The sequence below is a fragment of the Mytilus edulis genome, chromosome 3, assembly GCF_963676685.1.
Source record: "Mytilus edulis chromosome 3, xbMytEdul2.2, whole genome shotgun sequence".
Taxonomy (NCBI): domain Eukaryota; kingdom Metazoa; phylum Mollusca; class Bivalvia; order Mytilida; family Mytilidae; genus Mytilus; species Mytilus edulis.
This window is the reverse complement of record NC_092346.1, coordinates 89,724,480-89,741,872: the sequence shown is the minus strand read 5'-3', so window position 1 is coordinate 89,741,872 and position 17,393 is coordinate 89,724,480. Positions and strand designations below refer to the sequence as shown.

The window sequence follows — 17,393 nt, the reverse complement described above, 5'->3', positions numbered from 1 at the left end:
CTTGATTATCTTTTAAAAGCATCCACTAATCGATTAAAATCGGAATTTAAAGATGCCGCTAATGTTGGTTTGATTCAGTGGACGAACACGTCAGCAATGCACAAAATAAAAACATTTCTCTCGGGTTGGTTTGACACAATAGACGAACACATCAGCCTTAAACACAATCAAACATTTCTTTCGGAATGGTTCGACTCAATAGACGAGCACAGCAGCCTTAAACACAATCAAACATTTCTCTCGGGTTGGTTTGACGCAATAGACGAGCACAGCAGCCTTAAACACAATCAAACATTTCTCTCGGGTTGGTTTGACACAATAGACGAACACATCAGCCTTAAGCACAATCAAACATTTCTCTCGGGTTGGTTTGACGCAATAGACAAGCACAGCAGTCTTAAACACAATCAAACATTTCTCTCGGGTTGGTTCGACTCAATAGACGAGCACAGCAGCCTTAAACACAATCAAACATTTCTCTCGGGTTGGTTTGACGCAATAGACAAGCACAGCAGCCTTAAACATAATAAAACATTTCTCTCGGGTTGGTTTGACGCAATAGACGAGCACAGCAGCCTTAAACATAATAAAACATTTCTCACGGGTTGGTTTGACGCAATAGACGAGCACAGCAGCCTTAAACATAATCAAACATTTCTCTCGGGTTGGTTTGACGCAATAGACGAGCACAGCAGCCTTAAACACAATCAAACATTTATCTCCGGTTGGTTTGACGCAATAGACGAGCACAGCAGCCTAAAACATAATAAAACATTTCTCTCGGGTTGGTTTGACGCAATAGACGAGCACAGTAGCCTTAAACACAATAAAACATTTCTCTCGGGATGGTTTGACGCAATAGACAAGCACAGCAGCCTTAAACACAATAAAACATTTCTCTCGGGTTGGTTTGACGCAATAGACGAGCACAGCAGCCTTAAACACAATAAAACATTTCTCTCGGGATGGTTTGACGCAATAGACAAGCACAGCAGCCTTAAACACAATAAAACATTTCTCTCGGGTTGGTTTGACGCAATAGACGAGCACAGCAGCCTTAAACACAATCAAACATTTCTCTTGTGTTGGTTCGACTCAGTAGACCAAACCCATCAGCCTTACACACTAGAAAATATAGTGTAAACCTACATATATCTGTGGATACGCTTTGTTTTTAACGTTATCATGGTTATAGCCTTTCTTGTCGATGCGATTTATCTTAGCGATTTACTTCTCTTGACAGTATTTTCGTATACGGCGATTTTATCTAGACATGTTTGTGATGATTTATATCATTTTCTATCTATGATAGTGTTTCATGAAAGGGCGATTTAAGTTAGACATATTTGTGTCTTATTTTTATACAAGAGTTAATATAACAGCTAGTATATAGTATATCTTTAATGTTAATACAGCACCGTCGAAAACCACCAAGCTACCTCGATCATCCAAAAACAGTACAACATTTTAAAACATTAATGACTTTAAATTTCGAATGATACATCAGCAATAAGAACATAAAATGCTCTCCCTTAGTTCCGTTTGTGAAGCGTGTAAATGTACCGTCATTGTTTTTCATTACACATAACGAAAACGAAAAGGATGCTTAGTCAGGATTCTCAGACAAAAGCTTAAGATGTCGAATTCTAATGGTCTATGATGAGGCTGGACAACTGTTCCATTAAAGATTGATGGTATCATTTACCATAAGAAGATTGTGTGGTATTTATTGTAATTACTATGACGATTCATTTTATCGAAAAAAAAGTTTACCGATGACTCGGTTATGCACGTGCGTATTAGGAAATCAACTTAAGTACTTCCTTTCTAAAAATATATCGGTCCAATATTCGTATTTTCTTTCATGAACAGGAAATGACCAATTTATCACACAAAATACAAATGTTTCAAACAAAAACAGACACTTTGTTTAAATTATCATTTTCGATTTATCCCATTATGTTTGTAACAAATGAAAAGATTAACCCGAACTATTATCAAGATTATGTTTCCTTGATTTCATAAATGATGACTTTTGTTCATGTCAAATCAAATATACAGATCACGTTTTACAGATGAAAGGGGTTTTACTTTCCCTATTGTTTTATATATGCCATCTTCTTTAAATGGATCTTCAACGTGATCGTAAATTAATCAGTAGGACGATGGATGTCACGATTTAGCGTACATCTACCGTTCATGGACACAGTATATTACATCCTCACTTTTTAAATTACTGCTGTTGGTCTTATTAATGATTAAGTAAAAATTATTTAATTTACGGAGAAGTACGCTTTTAAAAGAACTTGAGTTTGAATGAAAAGGGCATAAACAGAATAGACGAAACTGTCTATGCTAGGTAGTCCTTGCAAGAAATGGAAAGGACATAAACAGAATAGTTTAAACTGTCTAAGTTTAACTTTTTCTGAAATAAAAAGCTTAAACAGAATAGCCGAAAACGTCGAAGGTTAACTTTGTGTGAAATAATAAGGGTCTAAGCAGAATAGTTGAAAACATCTTAGATGATCATTGCCTGAAATGAAAATGCCTAAACAGAATATTCGAAACCGTCTCAAGTTAAACTAACTTTGTCTAAAATGATAAGGTCTAATCAGAATAGTTGAAACTGTCTAAGGTTAAATTTGCCTGAAACGAAAAGGATATAAACAGGGCCGTCTAAACTATCTAAGGTTAACTTTGCTTGAAATGTAAAATGACTAAACAGGCATTTCGAAACCGTTAATGTTTACTTTCCATAAAATGAAAAGGGCAACTGTAATAGCCGAAACTGTCGAAGTTTTGAAATGAAAAGTACTGGATCTATATTGCTTGTAATAATACCGGTATTTACATTGTGACGACGAGGCGGGGTTTAACGACTATCTATGAGGGTATATCACGGTCGGTCATTGCTATTCAATTTGTTTCGATAAATTCATCAACATACTTGTCGATCGATTATATTTTTACCGATTCATTGTATAGTGCTCGCCTCTGATGCTTCTAAGAGAATGAGATCGATTCCCACAAGGATAAAAGCCAAAGGTTTTGACATCGATTTTGCTGTTCCTCCGCAAAGCCAGCGACATTAAGGAGTACAGTCAAAGATTTCAGTAGTATGTTTTGGGCATGGACATTTTTCTCTATAATGTTCGCAATCATGTTTAGAAAATATTAAAGATGATTTGAAAGATTAAATGGAATAGCAAATATATCCAATTTGAAGGTTGATTTTTTTTTTATCACAGAAACAACCATGGTAACATATGTTGTATTTTATGATTTTATTTAAGTTGTGACCTCGTCCACAACATTCATAAAATCACAAAAATGCCACTACAACTTATTAAAATGAATTAACTCCCCTTAAGCAGCCATCCATCAGAAATATTTTACTTTATTTCAATATTCGTATTGACTGCCAGTATTAAAGAAAGAAAGTGCAAATGTAAACAATATATATAATACAAATTATATAATTTTCTGACGATACTCTGTTTATTTTTTCTCCATGCCAATACTGATACAATATTGTTTAATATTTGTTTGTTTTGAGATTGTGACACAGTGATGACTGCTGTACCCATATTTAGACTATTTTACCTATTATGTCTGTTTTGTTCACGCATCGTTGTAAATATAATGGAATTTGATGCAGCTTTCATACAAGTGAGAGGTTTAGCGCTATGAAACCAGGTTCAATCCACCATTTTCTACATTTAAAAATGCCTGCACCAAGTCAGGAATATGACTGTTGTTGTCCGTTCGTTTGATGTGTTTTATCATTTGATTTTGCCATTTGATTAGGGACTTTCCGTTTAGAATTTTCCTCGGAGTTCAGTACTTTTGTGATTTAATTTTTATACACACTGTATGAAATAACTTGAATACCCGTCTGTATACCCGTCAGCGTTTCTTGCGTCGTTAACTCCTCTTCCAGCTTAGAAGTCACTTACTGTAATTCTGTATAGTATGATAAAAAAAAGTGAAAATTAACATTTGAAAAAAAAGTAGTGAAATTAATCAAAACTCAATTATCAGTATTATAATCAATATATTGGGGAAAAGAAAGGGTAGAATTTTGTTCTTTTGTAGAATTGTTTTGGTATCCGCAGATCAGAGCTTTTTTTTTTTTAATCGGATAAGGACTTAAAAGGACGCCTCCGGGTGCGGGAGTTTCTCGCTACATTGAAGACTCATTGGTGGCCTTCGGCTGTTGTCTGCTCTATGGTCGGGTTGCTGTCGCTATGTCGCTTTGACACATTCCCCATTTCCTTTCTCAATTTTATTTAAAATATCGTTTGCTTTCAATTCTAATTTGAACGATTTTGAACGATTTTCATTTGTTGTGATTTGATAAGAAAGGTTCCAACTTTTCAAACAAAGTAAAAACTTTAAACGGTTTGATTTAATATTTGAACATCCAAAAAATGTTATATATTTTGAAAATATTACCTGCGAAAAACAGAAATTTAACAAAATCCCAATTATTCTCCTTAAAAATCCTCTGTTCAATCAAATTAATTATATTAATTTACATATAATTCGGATTAATGAGATTAGTATTGCTGATGCCTTTTCTATGATGGCATATCAATGAATTCAATTTATTTTATGTTAAACCAGTTACATATCTAACATCTACTTCATTCGGTCTCTGGTGTATAGTTCCCTCATCGGCAATCATATCACATTTCCTTATTTCATATTGTTGTCAAGTGAAAGACTTTTTTTTATTAATTTGAAAATATAGGATATTAACAGCTTTATAAATCAAAAGCAGGCGTTATGAACACATTGGCTATGAGGATGTCGTATCAAAGTTTAATGTTGCCAGACTACAGAATGACATTATAACATTTAATCCCGATTAGTGGAACAACAACAAAAAAAGAATCAGCTTTTTTTATGGTAATACTATTTTTAGTGAAATTTTATATTTATGTCCTTCAAATGTTCTCCTTGGCTTTATAGCATTATTGATAAAAGTTTCTATTATACTGCTGTAACATATCATTGAGTCTAGTATCAATAAAAAAAAATCGCCGTTTTAAGGAAACATTACTTATATATATATTTCCATTTATTTTCTGTTTTGTTCTGATATTTGTTGTATTTTGCACAATACTGTCTAATTTACTGTCAGTTTACCCTTTACATGGTGTATCTGTATATAATTACTTTTGAATGTAACATGTCTTCTGATTGGCTGACATTGTTTTGTCTATCAGTTCATACACGCTTATTTTTGTCATATGCAGTGACGTCATCAACGTTTTTCCATGATTTGATTTACTCCGGCTTGAAATGAAATTTAGAATTTTGAAAATTATAAGAAAGACTGATAATATTTTTTTATGTCTATTCGACAACTGTGTTGCACACTCAAAAATAACCTGCGTTATTCAGTCAATTTCAGTGTGCACCACATTTTTGATGTTTTTCTTCATAGACAGAAACATTATTACAGTCATTCCTTAAATGTATAAAATCTTTTCCGAGGTAGACCGTCTGATACTATAGATCACTATAGTACATGTATACATATGGTAGAATTTTGATTGCATCAGATCAAGTACGTTGAACTTGCTTTTTGTAACAACAAGCGTTATAATAGGGTAGAATATAGTTCGTTCTATCTGGGATTATGGCTTTGAAATCTATAATATTTTTATGTTTATACATCGAAGAGGAGATATGTTTTCTATATAATTAAAAGCATTGCATACGTTCAATAATGGATTATTATTTTGCAACTGAATTTCAACAGTTTCAGAAAAAAATATGATAATAATGATGGATTCTACCGATTTTCAGTATACATACCACTATAATTTGTTAATGTGACAATACGTCTGTTACGATGAGTGTCTAAAATACCAAGATCTTCAGCGAAGACAACTTGATGTAACAATTTCCTAATCGGAATTCAATACATTCAATGAAACAAATTATAAGTTCCTTCACACTTTCATGTCTGTATACGTATATAGAATAGGGCGATAATGGATATGCATGTAATCATTGATTTTTTTACATGTTTGCACTTATTTGACAGCCAGTCGTCTGTTCTTGTTTGCACCTAATTCAATTGGTTTTTTCTTCTTCTTTGCTTTGGTGCTGTGTGAACAACACATTTGAACATCTCTTTAAACCCATTATTGTTTTTAATTTTAGTCGCTTACTTCTCAAGCCACGGATAGCAATACAAATGCAATTATTTCCGTGTAATGAAATGGTTTTTATTTTACTACGGTAATGGATTTATTTCCCCTGTATTTACAGTACTGCATTTCAGTGTAATATTACTGCTGAGTTTGATGTAATATAAAGGATATTTGCTTCGGTAATCACAAGAGAATACAGAAACACAATATTATACAATAGGCACTTCTGAAAACCAATTACAACAGAAAATTTACATAGATGATATGCAAATATTTATATTTGGTTAAAATTGCTCTTCAAAGTCAAATATTGAATTAAAGACTTTGTTGCCTTTTAAAAACTGAAAAGTAGCTTTTCATTGATAAAATTGGATGTTGATTGTTGCCGTTATGTTTTTAAGAGATAAAATTGCAAAGAACCAATACCTCAAAATGTTATCACTTTCATAACAATGACAAATCCAATCATGTTTAGAAGGAAATTGTATTTTCTTTGTTGCAAAATAGTATCGTCTCAATCTAAACATATAAAGTTTGCTCCATATATACTGATCGCATCGTAATCTCGTAAAACGTATCGTGTTCGTGTCTGGGAGACCTAGCCTGATAGTGGTTAAAATAAAGACTTTATTACTGGCGATTGCTGCTTTGCACACGCAGCATTTAGGAATAAGGACGCAAACAATAAAGAAATAAGGAGGTATTGGTGATATGATTGCATCACAGTTCAAATAAACTTAAAGGAGTAGGTTCAGTACGACCCCTTTTTGGCCCCAAAATATAGCAGTTTTAAAAAATTGTTAAAATGTATACTTTTAGTTATTTATTGGACAGTAGAATGCTTCTGCTAAATAAATATGGGCTGTGTTTGACAATACAATGCACATATATCGGGTACTAGCATCATTAAGTCATGCTAAATTACTGAAATCTTCAAAATTTTAGCATTTTAGTTATATTTTAGACGGTTTCTGTCTTCAATGAAAGTGACCGCATTCGTGTTCATTCTTAATATTGAAATGTAAGTTGTATTTGATGATAATACATAGCATATATAAAGGTAGAGGATGAACACGGATGCGGCCACTTTCATTTTTGACAAAAAAACATCTGAAAAGTGACAATTTTTGGCATATTTGACAGATTTTTCATATATAAGCTAGAATAGGAGCGTTTTTAACGAGTAAATCAGTTAAAATATTTTACATATACTTATTGAATCAACTAAAATAGACACTTAAGTGTTTAAAAAGTGTATAAAATCTTTCGTCAGATGAACTTGAAATTTGAGGCCAAAATCGACCCTTACCGGACCTACTCCTTTAAAGAAATAGAACAAACTATAATAGTAAAGATATGAGAGTCGGTTAACACCATAATTTAGAGTTTTGATCTGAGTAAAACAGGTTCTTCCGTATTCTTAAAACTTCAATATGTTATACACGTGAACTATTACGTAGCATTTGACACTTCAACAAAACATTAAATTGAAGTAACTTTCCATTATCGAATTAAAATTCGATTCCATGCATATCGTGCATGGACTGGAGACTAGGACGGTTAAATTTTGATTTCATGCATGTATGCGACATTCGTTTTAAAGAAGTGAAAATTTATGTATTAAAAGATTGAACAGAAATTAACTGATAGTGGCTTCCTTAAAAAATAAACTACAGTCAGAAAAATAGACTGACGTAAAACGTAAAGATAAGAGTTAAAAGGTGCATTCGTGCACCAGAGTTATAATTTACAGATTTACTAACATGCGTAGTCCGAGGCTATTCGACATATGCTTTTCTTTACCGTGAAGCAAACATATTCTTTGGAATTCACTTTTCCACCAGTATGGAACAGTCAATACTAGAAAAAAAACACATCTTAATTGAACGGAATAGTACATCCTAATTTTTTACGGAACGATGTTGTTTACCGAGCCCGGAAATTTAAAAATGACCTGGGTAAACCTATCAATCCTTAGGTTACCAATTTCACGCTGAATTAGATCTTTGAATATTATTTTTACTTGTATGAATATTGACTTTGTTATCTGTAAATTAAACCCATACTTAATATTTTTTTAGACACATATGTATACATTCACGGATCTCCAACCTGTCGATAACTATACTTTGTCATTGCACACGGTCATGTTATTCTCTGTACACCAAATCCAGTGGATGTTGGATGTGTACTGATTAATGTTTTAGTCTTAGATACATGATTGTTGTCATTGGCTTTGAATTAGTTGTCATTAACTTTAAGTACTCTCAGATCTGTAATTTGTGTCTATTTTTAGGGAAATATAAATACCCTACCACGTCCAGTTTGTGGTTTTTGTTAGATGCTTTTTACTGATTTGTATCAGTCTGATGAGTTCATCACTTTTCAACTGATGTTTTATAGTTTGTTTTTATGTTGTGCCTTTACACCAATGTCCCAGGTTAAAGGAGGATTGGCACCTCAAACATGTTTAACCCCACAACATTATGTATGTGCCTGTCCTAAGCCAGGAGTCTGTATTTCATTGATTGTCGTTGCCGGGTTCATGTCTGTCATAATTGTTTTGTTATACATTAGGACGTTAAATTTTCTCAAATGAATTTTTTCATACTTTTCATGTCAGGCCCTTTGATAGCCGACTCATACAGTATGGGTTTTTCTCCTGCATTGCCGAACGCCGTAAGGTTGCCTATAATTGCTTACACTCATTTGAACTTTGGTGGATAGTCGTCTCATTAGCATCATACCACATCTCCTGATCTTTATTCATGTGTTTTAAAAGATTGTTAATTAAATTTTTAGAGAAGTAAATAAGTAATTTAAATTGTACCCATATGAGTACCCAATACTTGACGTCAATATATCAATTAACAGCTGAAATCGAGATTGCTCTGTTTTTATTTTTAATCAAAGTAGCATATATATAACTATGGCTATGACGAGATTATACGAATGGTCTCGGATTTTTATGTATGAAACCGAAATCTTATGAACAATTAACTTATTTTTTCCCTTAAGTAGCTGTGTTCTATACTGCAGAAATAATATCTGTCTGGCTAAAACAATTTATCTTCATTACGACTGACACCAAAGCTGCTACTTGTCTACGGGTATAGGAACAAATCCATTTGCTCGTTAAAAACCACTTTATTGTACGATTGGATTGTCTGTATATTATAATGTCTTATGTTCCAAGGTGTATGTTCAGTGATGTTTCCACCAACTTAGGCAACGGTGCAATAAAAGTGCACTTCGCACGTACTGTGTTCATAGTCGAATAGAACTTGTCTTGTTTCATAATTGATATTTTATATTCCAAATAAATCATATGCAGGCAAGTGTCCATGCAACCTCAGTTTTTTCCAATAGAACGAACGTTTTTTTGTGGGGCATAATGATTTTCGGTCTGTGCGTCCGTTCGTCCTTCCGTCTGTTCGTCCGTTCATCTGTCCTGTTTCAGGTTAAAGATTTTGGTTTGCAAAGAAAAGTGTTTTTGCGCTTTATAAGAAGAAAAACTTTGTCCTCATAATGCAAATTTCCTAGTTATTTTATTTGTAATTATAATTGTCTACTTAAAATTGTTGTCCACATTAAAAATCATGAATATGTGAATGGTATTGATAACATTGCTTCGGAAAGGTTTATTTTAACGTATTTTTTCTTCAAAAGTCATTCAAAACGGTTGAAACGTTATTTTGATGGCACGAATGACATTAATTTTAAAACTGTTCCTAAGTCATTCAACAGATGTTTTAAATGACTTTAAATGTCCGTTTTGTTCAAATTTCTATGGGATATCAGCTTTGTTTGAAAATTATCATTGTGTATGTCTTATATTATTAACTATTGAATTTAGAATGGCACAATTACAATAGAAATTCGAGATATAACAACAAACTTTATGCATGTAAGTCTTAATTCTATACATAAGAATAAGATGCAGTTTAGAACGCAACACTAAAACATTCAAATGAAATTTTAACACTATCGACTGTAAGATCCTGTAATGGAGATTTTAATCAACATTTAATTGTACCCTAGATCTGTTTAAAGGAGGAGATCAAGTCCAGTGATTTGCATAAGCATATTTACTTTCTTTTCAAATAAAACTTTAAAATCATGTTTACAAGTATTTTTGGACAGTTATGTTCACGCATGAATACTCTACTATTAACAATTCACGCGTCATTTCATTGGATGGGATTTCATCGTCTGCTGTCTCATAAAATAAATCAAAATAATAAAATAACCCCGTTTTACCTGTTTTCTCACCTGAAAACAAAATATCAAATTTTGACAATTGTCCGCGAAGTTGTGTCTTTCACACTACTTTATACTATTGATTTGCGCTGGTGTCGATTTTCTTGGACATTTTAATACGAACACCAAAGTTCATAGATATGTTATGAAATATAAGTTTGGACATCTAATTTATAATGTCTACATACAGGTATGAAGTAAGTACATTTAAACATATAATGTGTGAAAACATTTGTACATTAAACATCATTTTAATTTTATACATGTAGTATGACAGGTTTAAAAAAAAATTCAATGACGTTTTGACTGAACTTGTACAACTAACTGTTTCAAGTTACACTTTTGTGTTATATTGTGACGTTTTGCATATTCTGTTTGTCGCAAACTTTTTATGTTCAATCTTCCCGAGTCTGAAAAGTTGAGAGAATACATTTGCATACAACTGTTATAGAAATATCCAACACGATTGATTTAGGTACATTATATGTATGTATTACTAGTGAAATGCTATTCTTCAAATGGTTATCACATAAAGACTTTAAAATTAAAGAGATATCTGGTGTGGCCGATTTCCCCTCGATTTAATTCACATCGGGGCCATTTTTATTTTAAAATGTATTTCAATCAATAAAAGAATTAACATCTACTTGGTGTATTTTGAGTTTATTTTTTATAACGTTACTTGGCGTATTTCAAAACATGGAACGCAATTATCAATGTCTTAAAGACGAACTAATCATTGTCAGAAGACGGCGCAAAACTGCAACTTTGATTGGTTTTTGGAAAATGTTCTTGTATTTTTCTTTTAAATGAATAGGAAAGACATTCTTAATCAAAACTAAAATGATATCGGAAGTAAAACTATGTATTGTTTCCGTTTGGTTAAAGATGTCCTTCAATGCAATATGTTTTCTTTAAAAAAAAACCTGCACACTTGCAATGTTGTATCAAAAGTCTCCAACAACAATGGTTAGCATTGAATTCATTATTATGCTTTAATATTAATAAAACCATTGAAATAGTTGCAAAGCAGATGAGTATTGGGGAAATTAGTAAAATTCCAACAGATTTTTCAACAACTTTCTAATTTCGAACATGAGAGTAAACAACTTCAGGAGAAAATTTTCCTTTTCTGTAAAACTTCATCATATTGAGAATTCACCACTCATGTTTAACGCACTTAAACTAAAACAGTAATTTGACACTCTTTTTGTAAAGGTGCATGCTTATATTTATCTATATTTTCATACTTAGAAATAATTTTACTGCAATCCCGACACTATGTGTCATATATTACAAATTATTATCTAAATGTCATAAAAGAGATAGATATTTATATGAAACAAATGTTTGTATTCAATATGGTGGTTCTTATCATTCAGACATTTCAATTTCAAATGATCACTTGTTTGCTTATTTCAATATTACGTCAAGATGAAATATTGTTATACATAAAGATCAGTCAAGGATAGCAAATCAATCTGCAACGATGCAATGTAAACAAAGTGGCTAAAACAGTTATGAAAAATGTGTTTAAAAGGAGATCGTAATGAGGAACTTACTAATCGATTGATCGATACTGTTGTACTTACTGCAATGCTTACTATGGGAAAAAAAACAATATTGGTTTGAGGGGGAAAAGATAATGCTAGCGCTTTCCTATCAAATTAGAATCTGGACAACTAAAAACGTTTTATGGTCCGCCATCAATTTAAAATGGAAATGCTTAAATTTTTCTATTTTATTAAATTTTTAATAAAATATATTATATATAATTTTTGTTGTTTTTTGTTTTACCTAAAAGTTTATTTTTAATCTGATTTTCAATTAAGTGATCTATAGACGTATATAACATTGCTATTTCAAATACTTTAAAAGTTTACACTACTTGAAAGACGGTCGTATAAAATCAGTGCAACCCGGACAACCTTTCAATGCTGATGACTTCATCGAATGCAACTTATGGAAGGTTCCCTTTTTATGAACATCACGACAGATGCATATACGTATGTTATGAAAAAAGGCTAACAGAAGTATAAACGACAGATGCATATACGTATGTTATGAAAAAAGGCTAACAGAAGTATAATAAGAATTACATGTACATGGTCCTACACAATTGTTCGATCCTTTCAAAGTTTTATTGATATATGACGATGTTCTGTCTTTATGATTTATGGTGAACTTGGTATTTATCCCATGTCTTTATATATACAGCTGCGTATGGTTAATTTTTGGTCAAAAATGGTTAATGGGGATGATAACAGGATTGCTAAAATACTATACAAATACGTGTTCTTGAAAAATTCGGACAACCAATTTAGGTCAGATTGGTTGAAATGCATTAAAGATATATTAGATAAATGTGGATACAGCAATATATGGTTGTCACAAGGAAATTTTAATTCTAAGTGGTTTGGTATTAGTTTAAAACAAAAGTTATTTGATCAGTTTCAACAGAAATGGAGAGCTGATATTGACTGTTCGCCAAAAGGTTTGGCCTACAAATTGTATAAACAAAATTTTGAATTTGAGGAATATCTGAATATTTTAAATGATAAAGATAGAATAACATATTGTAGATTTCGTACGGGTAACCATAAGTTACCCATCGAAACTGGTAGATGGAATAATTGAGCGAAACCTTAGATATTGTAACTTATGTCATTGTAACGAGATTGGTGATGAATTTCATTACACTTTGCAGTGTAGTTCTTTGGCAAATTTTCGAGCACAATATTTGGATACTTTTTTCTTGCACAGATGTAACATACTAAAATTTGAAAAACTATTTCAGTTAAAAATTAAAAATAAGTTGAAAAAGCTGTGCAAATTTATCAGGGTTATAACTTTTCAAGTGAGTCTTCCTGGTTAATCACCATTCTTCTTTACTATACTGTTTATCATGTATTATTTGATATTTTCATCTCATCTTGTCATGTGTGTTTGTGTTATGTTATATGACTTTTGATGAACTTCTTTGTACCATTGTATCTTTATGGTGTTTAAGAAATAAAGAATCTTGAATCTTGAATCTTGTCAATTCAGAAATTTGATTGTTATGCTTTGTGAAAATAACACCTCGTTGGGTCATTTTTGTGTTGAAAACTGTCATTTGTGATGTCAACGTTATCTAAAAGTTGACAAATGTAAGCCACTTTCTTAAATACTACAAGAAGTATGACGGAGTTAAGCAAATGCATAAGAAAAATAACAAAAAATAGCTATTTACAGTAACTTTTGACAAATTTTTATCTTTTAATCATTGTAAGGAAGATAAATTATCTGTAATGAATTAATTTTTTGAATTCAATGGCAAAAATACGGCTTCATGTTCATTCTTTACATACCACAACAGCAAAAGAACAGACTCCTGATACACATGACTTACAGTACAACATCAGCAGTACCATATAAGTGGTTGTTAAAAAGTAGGAACCGATTTCGTCCACGTTTTTAAAATTGCCTTTTGACTAAAAAAAAATATCGGAATTTTCTACAATTTTCTTCCTGTTTTTGTTAAAGCGAAAAGCTTGATATACAGTCACTCATTACATGGATTGATAAGCTAAAACTGAGATTTTCTCCCTTGCACTTTCTTTTAATTTTCATACGTTTTTCTTATATTCAGAAAAATAGCAGGACTTTATAGTTTATTGTTCAGTCTTTTATGAGCATTTCAATTCAAAATACCTGTTTCTGTTCAAATTGGTTTACTAGAAAATCCTGTCACCTTATAGCCAGTGTTACCCTGAGATTGCAATGAGTCCGAAAGTTTAAGCTTCAATGTTGCATCATCATACATATAGTAAATACTAGTACATTTATCTGTTCTAAGTAACCCTTATATCACCGCCTATATACGATACAGTGGGATTTATGGTAATTCAAATAAAAGGTTGTTAGTTTAACGAAATTTGAAGAATTTGAACCATTTTAACCATTACAAAGTTAAACTTTTTTTCTTTTATCGTAAACGGAATTCTTGATCAATTCAAATGCGTGAAATGCTACGAGTCTGCAGCAATCTGTCTTACAGTTAACTAGGGAAATATTTTGATTGATTGAATGTTTCTTGAAGGGAACATAATCTTAAAATTGAAATCCATACATCTGTATTTCAATCATTGTTGTCCGGTTTAAATGAGATATCGCTTCATCTTGTCTATTTCAATCAATTTCTGCCTGTAACAGTTACAAAAATTAGATTTCATAAGTATTGCATAATGTTTCGGCACCTACGATTTAAAGTTATTTCATGATGTTTCGATTAACTTGTCGTGATGTCCACTTGGGATAGTTTGATAGATATGACCTATTGTAGAAATTTAATTAGTTTATAAACATTTGTACTATTTCGTAAACATTGTGTAACTTGACTTTGCGGACAATTTTGCCCTCGGTGTAGATTGATAGATAGTAAATGAATGACACAGCAATTATGGAAAGCTTTTAGTAACACCAAACTGACTCACCTGACCAAAAGGTTTAGATACAAATTCGATAAAATTCAAATGAAATGTACAAAATGTGCCGCTAGTGAACATAATAACAAGTTTTAATTCCGTTTAGATAAAACTGTAATGATGTTTACTTTGTGTTAATAGATTGTGTTTTATGTCTAGATTTACTGCAAAAAGAGAACATTATTGACTTCAAACAATGAAACTTTTAATTATTTTTTGTCAATTTTGTATAATTAAGACGGCATAGTGTTGGATGTTTATTACAAATCAATAGTATATAGTTGTATTCTTTTCAGATTGCCTGACACAGAGTACTTTCTTAACTTCTGGACTGACTTATTGTGGACACAAACTGAGTACGTTACAGTTTTCTTTTGTGATATATATAAAACCTAAGCTCGAAGTGTAAACCTGTTAATTATTTAGGAACCAATTCACTGAGAGGAACTCTGGAAAACCGTTTATTTATCAAAGTCAGAGGTAATTAATTTCATACGTAGTTTTTTATTCTCTGCTGGAGTTATACTATTTTTCTTTTTCACTAAACAACAAAAGCGCCGAGTAGAAAACGTTGTAATAAGAAATCGTGTTCAGTGTTGGCCGAGCGACCTTTACTAGGTCTACTTCACTTTTGTGAACTTTATGTGGAATTAATTTACATATGACTGAGAAAAAGAAAAATCGGTTATTTACTAATTATGCAAATTTAACAGCCAGTTGACTTGACCAAAATATTAAAAAGAGACTAATTGCAGTACGAGATATCTATATCACATATTAACAGAGGAAAGGTGGAATTAGCGTGTCATCACTGAAGTTGAAATTAACCTACGTTTTACAGGTAAGACAATTTCCCACGGTGGTTTTATTTTTGCCAGGTAATACCTTGTATCTTGTGACAAAAGTGTATGTAGTTTAATTTCATAAAAACTTTGCTTTAGACAGGCTGATTGCTGCTATTAAAAATTCATTTGTATTAAAATTCCTTGAGGCAGTAAGACAGTAAAATACCAACATGAAGTTAAAGAATTAAAACATTTAATCTACCAAATGTCACGAAAATCACTGAGGATTAATAGTTAAGAAACATTTTTTATAGCATTGTATCAGAATATTTCATTTGTGTTAAAGAAACGCGTAAAATTTTATTACATACATGTAACTCATGAAATCAGACCTATTTGTCGAGTTGTTTTTTTCCTTAATACTTAGCACTGTCATCTAAAATCTATTTTTTTAGCACAATCGTAACTATGCTTAATTTCTTATATATCTTTTTTATGATATAGTATCCATAGCGAATGCAAAGGTTGTCAGTAATACAAGTCAAAATTGGTAAAGAGGGAGAAATAAAAAGGATATATTTATATTATTTATAGTTTCATATGCTTATATAATTGATTTGAAATTCCTTATTGGATTAACATCTTAAATCATACTGAAGCCACTGGTATTTGTCGTCTGCTGAGCTTCGACCTGTCAAACAAGCATGGGAATTGTCACTCAGTCAAATGAAAGATACGTTAAAATAATGAATTGACGAGATTTTGATTATCTGTTTTTTACTGCAATTTGCATAATAATAGCTAGTGTCGGACAGCAACGCAACGAAATTAACCCAATTATCACAAGCATTTATGTGTTGAAGACTAGTCTTTGATGACAACCTCCCCAACAATTAATAGTAGTTAGTGATCTAACAATATGTTACCAACTCAGGATATGATTCATCTTGCTCTAAGATAATAGCTAGCTAAATATAATTGCTCATTAACTCTGCTGTCGTCCGTTCCCCGAGTAACAGTGATTTAGATGCTGTCGTATGTTTTACGTCAAAAATCTCGAAAATATTTCGAAACTCGAACCATTGGTTCAGTAAGCTACAATGTCAAATACTTGCATCTGTAAATATGTGTTTGTAAAACATTTTTTTTAAAAATATATATCAACTGTTAGTTATACAACTCGGGTCGTGTAAATGAATGTAAATCTATTTACAGATATAATGGTAAAAAACGTTGGATAATAATAACACCTTCGTTTTAAACGATATCGATTTAATAGGCATCTGAACAATTCCAAATTTCTAGACAAAAACTGGATAAAGTATTGATGCTAAGCTAAAGCCAGAGCAAACTAAGATTTGTGTATTGTGTAACCTTTTTTTATTGTGTAGGGTATTTAAGTCGGAATTGTTCCATTCAGTACAGAATTTCAATGAAAAGGAAATACAGAATCTTTAAGCAACAATATGAATAAAACAGTTGTTGGGTGAACGTCAATGAGACAGCACCCCATAAAATACACAATGGAAACAGCATACGGTCTTTAACAATAGACAGATATCTTACTTCACTAGAGTCATGAATAAATAAATTTATCAGAGTATATCAAAGATCTGCCATTGAAACAAACTTCAACCAATGCTCGAAAACTCACAAACCAGTACATTGCAATTGCTTTAAAAAATGGTGGCTGGCTGAGAAACAATGGGGATAAG

The 17,393-nt window shown here is 31.8% G+C and overlaps 1 protein-coding gene across 7 annotated transcripts in view; it reads left to right on the top strand.

Moving 5' to 3' along the window:
• Window positions 1–10,108: 10,108 nt before the first annotated feature.
• Window positions 10,109–17,393, top strand: part of LOC139517728 (protocadherin alpha-10-like) — a 78,037-nt gene continuing 70,752 nt past the window's right edge. The window contains exons 1-2 of one of the 7 annotated variants that reach the window (XM_071309098.1): window positions 10,109–10,624; window positions 15,190–15,734. The gene's annotated coding sequence lies outside the window, so the exon portion shown is untranslated. Of the gene's footprint in view, window positions 10,625–15,189; window positions 15,735–17,393 lie in introns of those variants that run through there. The other 6 variants (XM_071309100.1, XR_011663194.1, XR_011663193.1 and 3 more) reach the window with 6 other exon arrangements.